Genomic DNA, 7,051 nt, shown 5'->3' on the forward strand with positions numbered 1-7,051 from the left:
CCCCCAGGCAGAGCTGAGGTTAGAATTCAAGCCAGGCCCTAGAACAGCTCTTGCTCAAAATTACTTCCTTATGCTGAGCTGTATCTGCCCTTTGGGACTACACAGAATACCACACCTTCCCTTCTCTTCCAGAGTACACTTCAGAAACAGAGAATACAAGGGGTTCACCAAGTTACTTTTCCAAGCAAACGACCACTGCTCCATCAGCTCATCCTTAGATCCCATGTTTTCCATCTTCTGGATCCGCTGGGCCATCCTGGTTTATAAAATCCCACTTTGAGGATTCATAGCCCCATGTACCACTAACCCAGCTCAGACTAAAGGAGAGTCACCACCCCCTTGTTGGGGACCCCTCACTGCTATAGAAAAAATTGTGACTCCAAGCAGACCGGGCTACAAGATTTGCAGGGCCCCAGTGCAGAATGAAATGTAGGTATCCTTGTTGAAAAACTGATTTAGAATTTCAAGATAGCAATAATAGAGCATTTAACTAAGCATGGGGCCGTGTTGAGTGTGGAACCCTATGCAGATATACACTGGTCACACTCACGCGGAACTGGTCCTCACAACAATCTGAAGGTCATTCAACAGAAAGTCATCGCATAATCATAACCAGGGAAAGGGTAACATCAGAGACTGAGAAAGACACAATCGGAGCTTGATAGAGTCTTTGATCATTTCGATCTAGTCAAATGGATGTCGACATTTTATTGTAAATAATAATATGAACAATAATGTGGTGTTGCTAAATGCTGTCGAGTTGATGCCAACTCATAGCAACCCTATATAGGATTTCTGAGGCTGTAAGTCTTTGCGAGAACAGAAAGTCTCATCTTTTTCCTGTGGGTCAGTTGGTGGGTTCGAACTGCCGACCTTGTGGTTCAAAGTCCAGTGCTTACCCTCTGGAACCAGCATGCTCCCAAGAACAATAATGTTGTTGTTGTTATTAATTGCTTTCAAGTCAGTTCTGACTCACAAACAACCTTATATCGTTTCCGAGGAGTGGCTGGTGAACTTGAATCACCGACCTTGTGGTTCAAACCAACCTTGTAGTCCAGCGCATTAACCCACAGCACCACACCAGAGCTAGCATTTTTTCAGCACTTCCCCTGGACCAGACATCATATAATATGTTTTTTAAAACATCTATATAGTGCTCAACTTGTACCCAGCATATACTAACTCCTTTAATCTTCATAACAACTGAGTAAGATAGAAAGTATTATTACCACTTTAAAGATGAGGCCACTTTCTGAGGCAAAGAGCAATTAAGTAACTTATCCAAAGTCACATAGTCAATAAGTGGCCTCACAGGAACCCTTTGGAGTTAGTAAGTATAACACAATTACCTCTACTTTTCAAGGAAGATTCCCCAGATTTAGGAGTAGGGGTGGGGGGTAGGACAACCACAAAGAGTTCACAAACAGAAGATTCAAATTCAGAATCATGTAATTATAGAGGCCACACTGTGAGCCCCTTTGCAGACCAGCCTCCATCCCAAACCCTCATAACATGCCGGTGGGGTTGTATCCAACTCAGAACCCCTGGTGTCTGTAAATGTGACCTTATTTGGAAGTCAGTTATTTGCAAATATAATTAAGTATCTGCTATCATCCTGAATTTAGGGTGGGCCCTAAATCCAATAATTGGGGTCATGATAAGATGAAGCGAGGGAGACTTGAGACACACAGATTAAGAAGAAAATGCCGTTATGAAGATGAGACAGAGTCTGGAGGGCAGATACAAGGAATGCCACAGAGATGCCTTAGCCACCAGAAGCTAAGGGAGTGACCTGGAACCAATTCTTGCTCAGATTGAAAGAATCAATCCTGCCAATGCCTTGCTTTTAGAGTTCTGGTCTCCAGAACTGTCAGACACTAAAGCACTGGCCTTTTAGGTCTTCCAGTTTGTGATAATCTGTTAAGGCAGCGCTAGGGAACTAACGCAATGCCTTTCTGTTTTGAAAGTATATGTCTCCATGTATAACCACTGGCTGACTATCTACAGACCCCTTCCTGGCCTCCACAGACCCAAGGATTTCCTGAGTGGGTAAATGTTGTCCTGGTTCAATCCCTTGTTTACAAACAAGGAGCCAAGGATCTAGTGAGGAGATGTGGCTTCCCTGGAGCCAGGAGTGGTTAGAGAATAGCAACAAAGGTCTCAGGACCACCTGGATTCATTGTTCTACAACCGTGCTGTTCAGTAGAAACATACTGCTAGTCACAAACGCAAGCCTCATATGCTATTTAAAATCTGATAATAGTCACATTAAAAATAATAAAACCAAAACAAGTAACATCCATTAATAATTGTGTTTCTTTCCTGTGGCTGCTGTAACAAATTACTAGCAATTTGATGACTTCAAGCAGCAAAAAAATTTTCTCTCACTGTTTTGAAAGCCAGAAGTTCAAAATCAGTACCCCTGGGCCACAATCAAGGCGCCAGTAGGATGTGTTCCCTCTGGATGCTTTTGGGGAGAAGCCATTCTTTGCATTTTGCACCTTCTGGTGGTTGCCAGCATTCCTTGGCTCCTGGCTGCATCACTTTGTGGTCACATTTTTTGTGACTGCCTTTCACATCTCCTTCTTCCTGCTATTTATGAGGCTATGTACATATATACATACATACTTAGGACCCATCTGGATAATCTCCTCATTTCAAATTTCTTAACTTAATCACATCTGCAAAGACTCCTTCTCCAGATAAGGTAACAGTTATCTGTCCCAAGGGTTAGAATTTAATATCTTCGAGGGACTTTTTTCAGCCTACTTGAATAATACATTTTATTTAACTTAATATATCCAAATCTTTTTTTTTTTAATTTTAACATGAAATTGGTACTTAAAAATTATTAATGAGATCTTTTACTCTTTCCTTCATATTGTGTTGTTGTGTGCCTGTTAATTCCAACTCATAACAACCTTATATGACAGAGTAGAAATTCTCTATAAGATTTCTTAGGCTGTAATCTTTATGGAAAATGAGGCTTTCTGCTCACACAAAGATTTGCAGCCTCAGAAGCCCTATACAGGATTGCTGTGTTGGAACCGACTCCATGGCACACAACCCCCACCACCAACTTTTATGGGAGCGTTATAACCAGGTCTTCTCTCCCTTAGAGTGACCAATAGATTAAAATCACAACTTTGAACCTGTTCAAACCTGTTCAGTCATGGGCAGTGAAGTGAAATAGAAACAGACCCTAACTTAAAAATTTTTGGTGAAGCAGAAAGATAACCAGAATGGGAAGAAATTCCAGGTCAAAGCCCTGAAATGGAAGACTGGGTAGAGGCATCGTGAGCCTGATGCAGAAGACTGTATTACTGCCGGAACTGTGGCGAATGCCACACTATCAAAGTGGTACCCTTGGCCACCATCTTTGAGCAGAGCTGCGGCCTACTCTCAATCAAGAGATTTGGTTGCTATGCAACATACACACTGCTCTTGTTCTCTAAGAGAGAGATTAAATTTCTAGCTGGGCATGTTGCTGTTAAGTGCCATCAAGTCACTTCTGACTCATAGCAAACCTGTGTAGGGTTTCCAAAGAGCGGCTGGCGGATTTTAACCTATGACCTTGCAGTTCAAACAGACCGTGGAGTGCTTATCCTACAGTATCACACCAGACATAGAATCATACTTTTTCCCACTCTGGTTTTTTCATATTTTACAAATCCAGATCTGTTCTGGTTTCACTTTGTCAGACATGACCTTCCTGTTAGCAATTTAGTGCTTAACCATATGCCACCAGGATTCCTTTTTGCATATTGTTATTGTTATTGTTGTTAAGTGCCTTCAAGTTGGTTCTGACCCATAGAGAAACTGTATAAGGTTTTAGAGGAGCAGCTGGTGAGCTTGAACGGCTAACCTTGAAGTTCAAACCAACTTTGCAATCCAATGCATTAACCCACAGCACCACACCAGGTCTTCAAAATGTGGTGTGAATTTTCCACTTAGTGTGGACTTGCCACATTTTAAATGTTTAAAACCCTGGTGTGGCACTATAGGATAGGCACTAGACTGGTAGTTGACAGTTCAGACCCCCCACCAGCCACTCCTGGAAACCCTATATAGTGTCGCTATGAATTGGAATACTACTAGAAGAATAAACAAATGTGTGCTGGAAGAAGTACAACCAGAATGCTTCTTAGAAACCAAATGGCCAGACTCTGTCTCTCATACTTCAGACATGTCATCAAGAGGGACCAGTCCCTGGATAAGGATACCATGTTTGATAAAGTGGTGGTGGTGGTGGTTATGTGCCATGGAGTTGGTTCTGACTCATAGCGACCCTGTACAGGGTTTCCAAGGCTGTAAATCTTTACGGGAGCAGAAAGCCTCATCTTTCTCCCGCGGAACAACTGGTAGTTTCGAACTGCTGACCGTGAGATTAACAGCCCAATTCGTAACCACGACGCTACCAGAGCTCCTTTGGTAAAGTGGAGGGTCTGTGAAAAAAGAGGACGACCCCAACGAGATGGATTGGCACAGTGGCAGCACCGATGGGCTCAAGTGTGGCAGCAATTGTGAGAGTAGTGGAGGACCGGGCTGTATTTCTTTCTGGTGTGCATAGGGTCACTATGAGTTGTTGTGGACTTGACTGCACCTAACAACAACAACATGAGTTGGAACTGACTTGATGGCGTACAACAACAGGGATTCCATCTAGCTGTGTCTGCCATATGGGCTAGGGTAACTCTACACAAAGAGGTGAGTTAATGTCATTTATTTTTACCTTGCACTGTCTAATAAAGTTTCTAGACCTTGTGTCTTTCTCGGTTTTTTTTTGTTTTTTTTAAATTTCTTTAAGGCACATGGTATAAAGGTAAAAGCTGTGAGTAGAATCTCAGACAAAATCAAATGCATGTCTTTTGGTTTAGAGTTCAAGACCCATAAATCAAGAGGTCAAAGCTGCCCTTTAGGTAGGTGTCCATATTATGGACTGTTTTTTTTTATTTAATTGTAGTGATAGCTATGTACATATACATATGTAGTCATTTTAACCGTATACAATTCAGTGACACAATGTCATGTGAATATCACCATCATTTCCAAAACTTCATCACCCCAGACAGAAACTGTACCCACTAAGCGATAACTCCCCTTCTCCCTTCCTCCTAGGCCCTGATAACTTCTGATCTACTTTCTAGCTCCGTGTATTTGTTTACTCTAGATATTTCAAACGAGCCCTGCTGGTGCAGTGATCAAGCACTCAGCTGACCAAAAGGCCAGTGGTTCAAATCCACCAACCACTCTGCAGAAGAAAGATGTGGCAGTCTGCTTCTGTAAAGATGAAGCCTTGGAAACCCTGTACGGACGTTCTGCTGTGTCCTATAGGGTCCTATGAATTGTAATACACTCTAGAGCATTGGGTTTGGGGGGTTTCTGGTAGATATTTCATGTAATTTGAATTATGCAGTCTTCGACCTTTCGTTTCTGGCTTATTTCACCTTTCACTTAGCATAGTATTTCTGAAAGTTCATCCTCCTTGTAGCATGTATTAGGATCTCATCCTTTTTTAAGGTTGAGTAGTATTTCATTGTGGAAGTTTGGTTGTTGTTGTTGTTGTGTACTGTGGAATCGGTTCCGACTCATAGTGGCCCTGCACAGGATTTCTGAGGTTGTAAATCTTTACAGGAGCAAAAAAGCCTCATCTTTCTCCCACAGAACGGCTGGTAGATTCAAACTACCAACCTGGAGGTTAGCAGCCCGATGCGTAACCACTATGCTACCAGAGCTCCTTGGGAGTGTGGTTGTTGTTAAGTGCCGTCGAGCTGATTCCGACCCATGGCAACCCTGTATAGGGTTTCCAAAGAGCAGCTGGCAAGCTTGAACCACCGACCTTGCAGTTCAAACGACTTTGCAGTCTGACACATTAGCCCACAGAGCCACACCAGGACTCCAGGGAGTGTGGTAGTTCTGTACAATAAGCACTGTACTGTGAACCACAAAGTCGGCAGTTCAAGCCCACCAGCTACTTCTTAGGAGAAAGAGGAGGCTTTCTGCTTTGGCAAAGATTTACAGCCTCAGAAACTCTACACAAGGTTTCTCTGAATTGGAACAGACTCAACGACACTTAACAACAACACTGTTCCATAGCATGAATACACCACATTCCGTCATCTATTCATTTGTTGGTGGAAGCTTGAGTTCTTTCCATTTTCCGACTATTTCAAATAATGCTGCAAAATGGACACTGGGGTACAAGTATTGCTTTGAGTCCCTGGTTTGAATTATTTGGGTACATCTACTGAGGACTGAAACTGATGGATCATATAGTAATTCTCCTGGTGTGGTGCTATAGGATCAGCACTAGACTGTGACCCACAAGGTCAGCAGTTCAAAGCCACCAGCAGCTCCTTGAAAATCCTATATAGCGTCACTATGAGTCGGAACCGACTCGATGGCACTTAAAACAACAACAACAAATGGTAATTCTATGATAACTTTTTGAGGAGCCACAAAGTGTTTTTCCCAGCAAGTGAACCATTTGACATTGTAAAATGAGGATTCCAGATTTCTCTGCATCCTCACCAGTCCTTGTTAGCCTCTGATTTTTCACATTCACTGTATCCTCTGGGGGTAGAGTGGTACTTCTCACTGTAGCTCTGATTTCAATTTCCTTAGCAACTAATGATGTTTGTGGGCTGTTTTTGAGCAAACTTAACTTGAAGATCAACCTGCAAACCCCAATTCATTGCAGAAATAACAGCAAAATTCCCTCTCCTATCTGTAATAGCTAGGGATTAAGCTTTACTGTTTAAAACATGCTTTAACTTTTCTGTGAGTGCCTCATGTGTGAAGTCTTGTTATCCTACTTTGGTGGAAGAGGAAACTGAGGCCCAAAGAGGCCAAGTAACCTTCCTATGATGGTTCAGAGGCTGAGATACAGTAAGGAACGTGTCTAAGAGCAAAAACCCTGAACCTGCATCTGGTTATCATGAGCGCTATTGCTTCCCATGTGGGCGGGATCCTTCACCTCTCCAAGCCTCACTTTTCCTATCTCTAAAATGGGCATGATAGTAGACCTTCCGAGCCCTGGTGTGGCACTGTA

Source organism: Chrysochloris asiatica, unplaced genomic scaffold (genome assembly GCF_000296735.1).
Source record: "Chrysochloris asiatica unplaced genomic scaffold, ChrAsi1.0 scaffold00014, whole genome shotgun sequence".
In the NCBI taxonomy this organism is placed as follows: Eukaryota; Metazoa; Chordata; class Mammalia; order Afrosoricida; family Chrysochloridae; genus Chrysochloris; species Chrysochloris asiatica.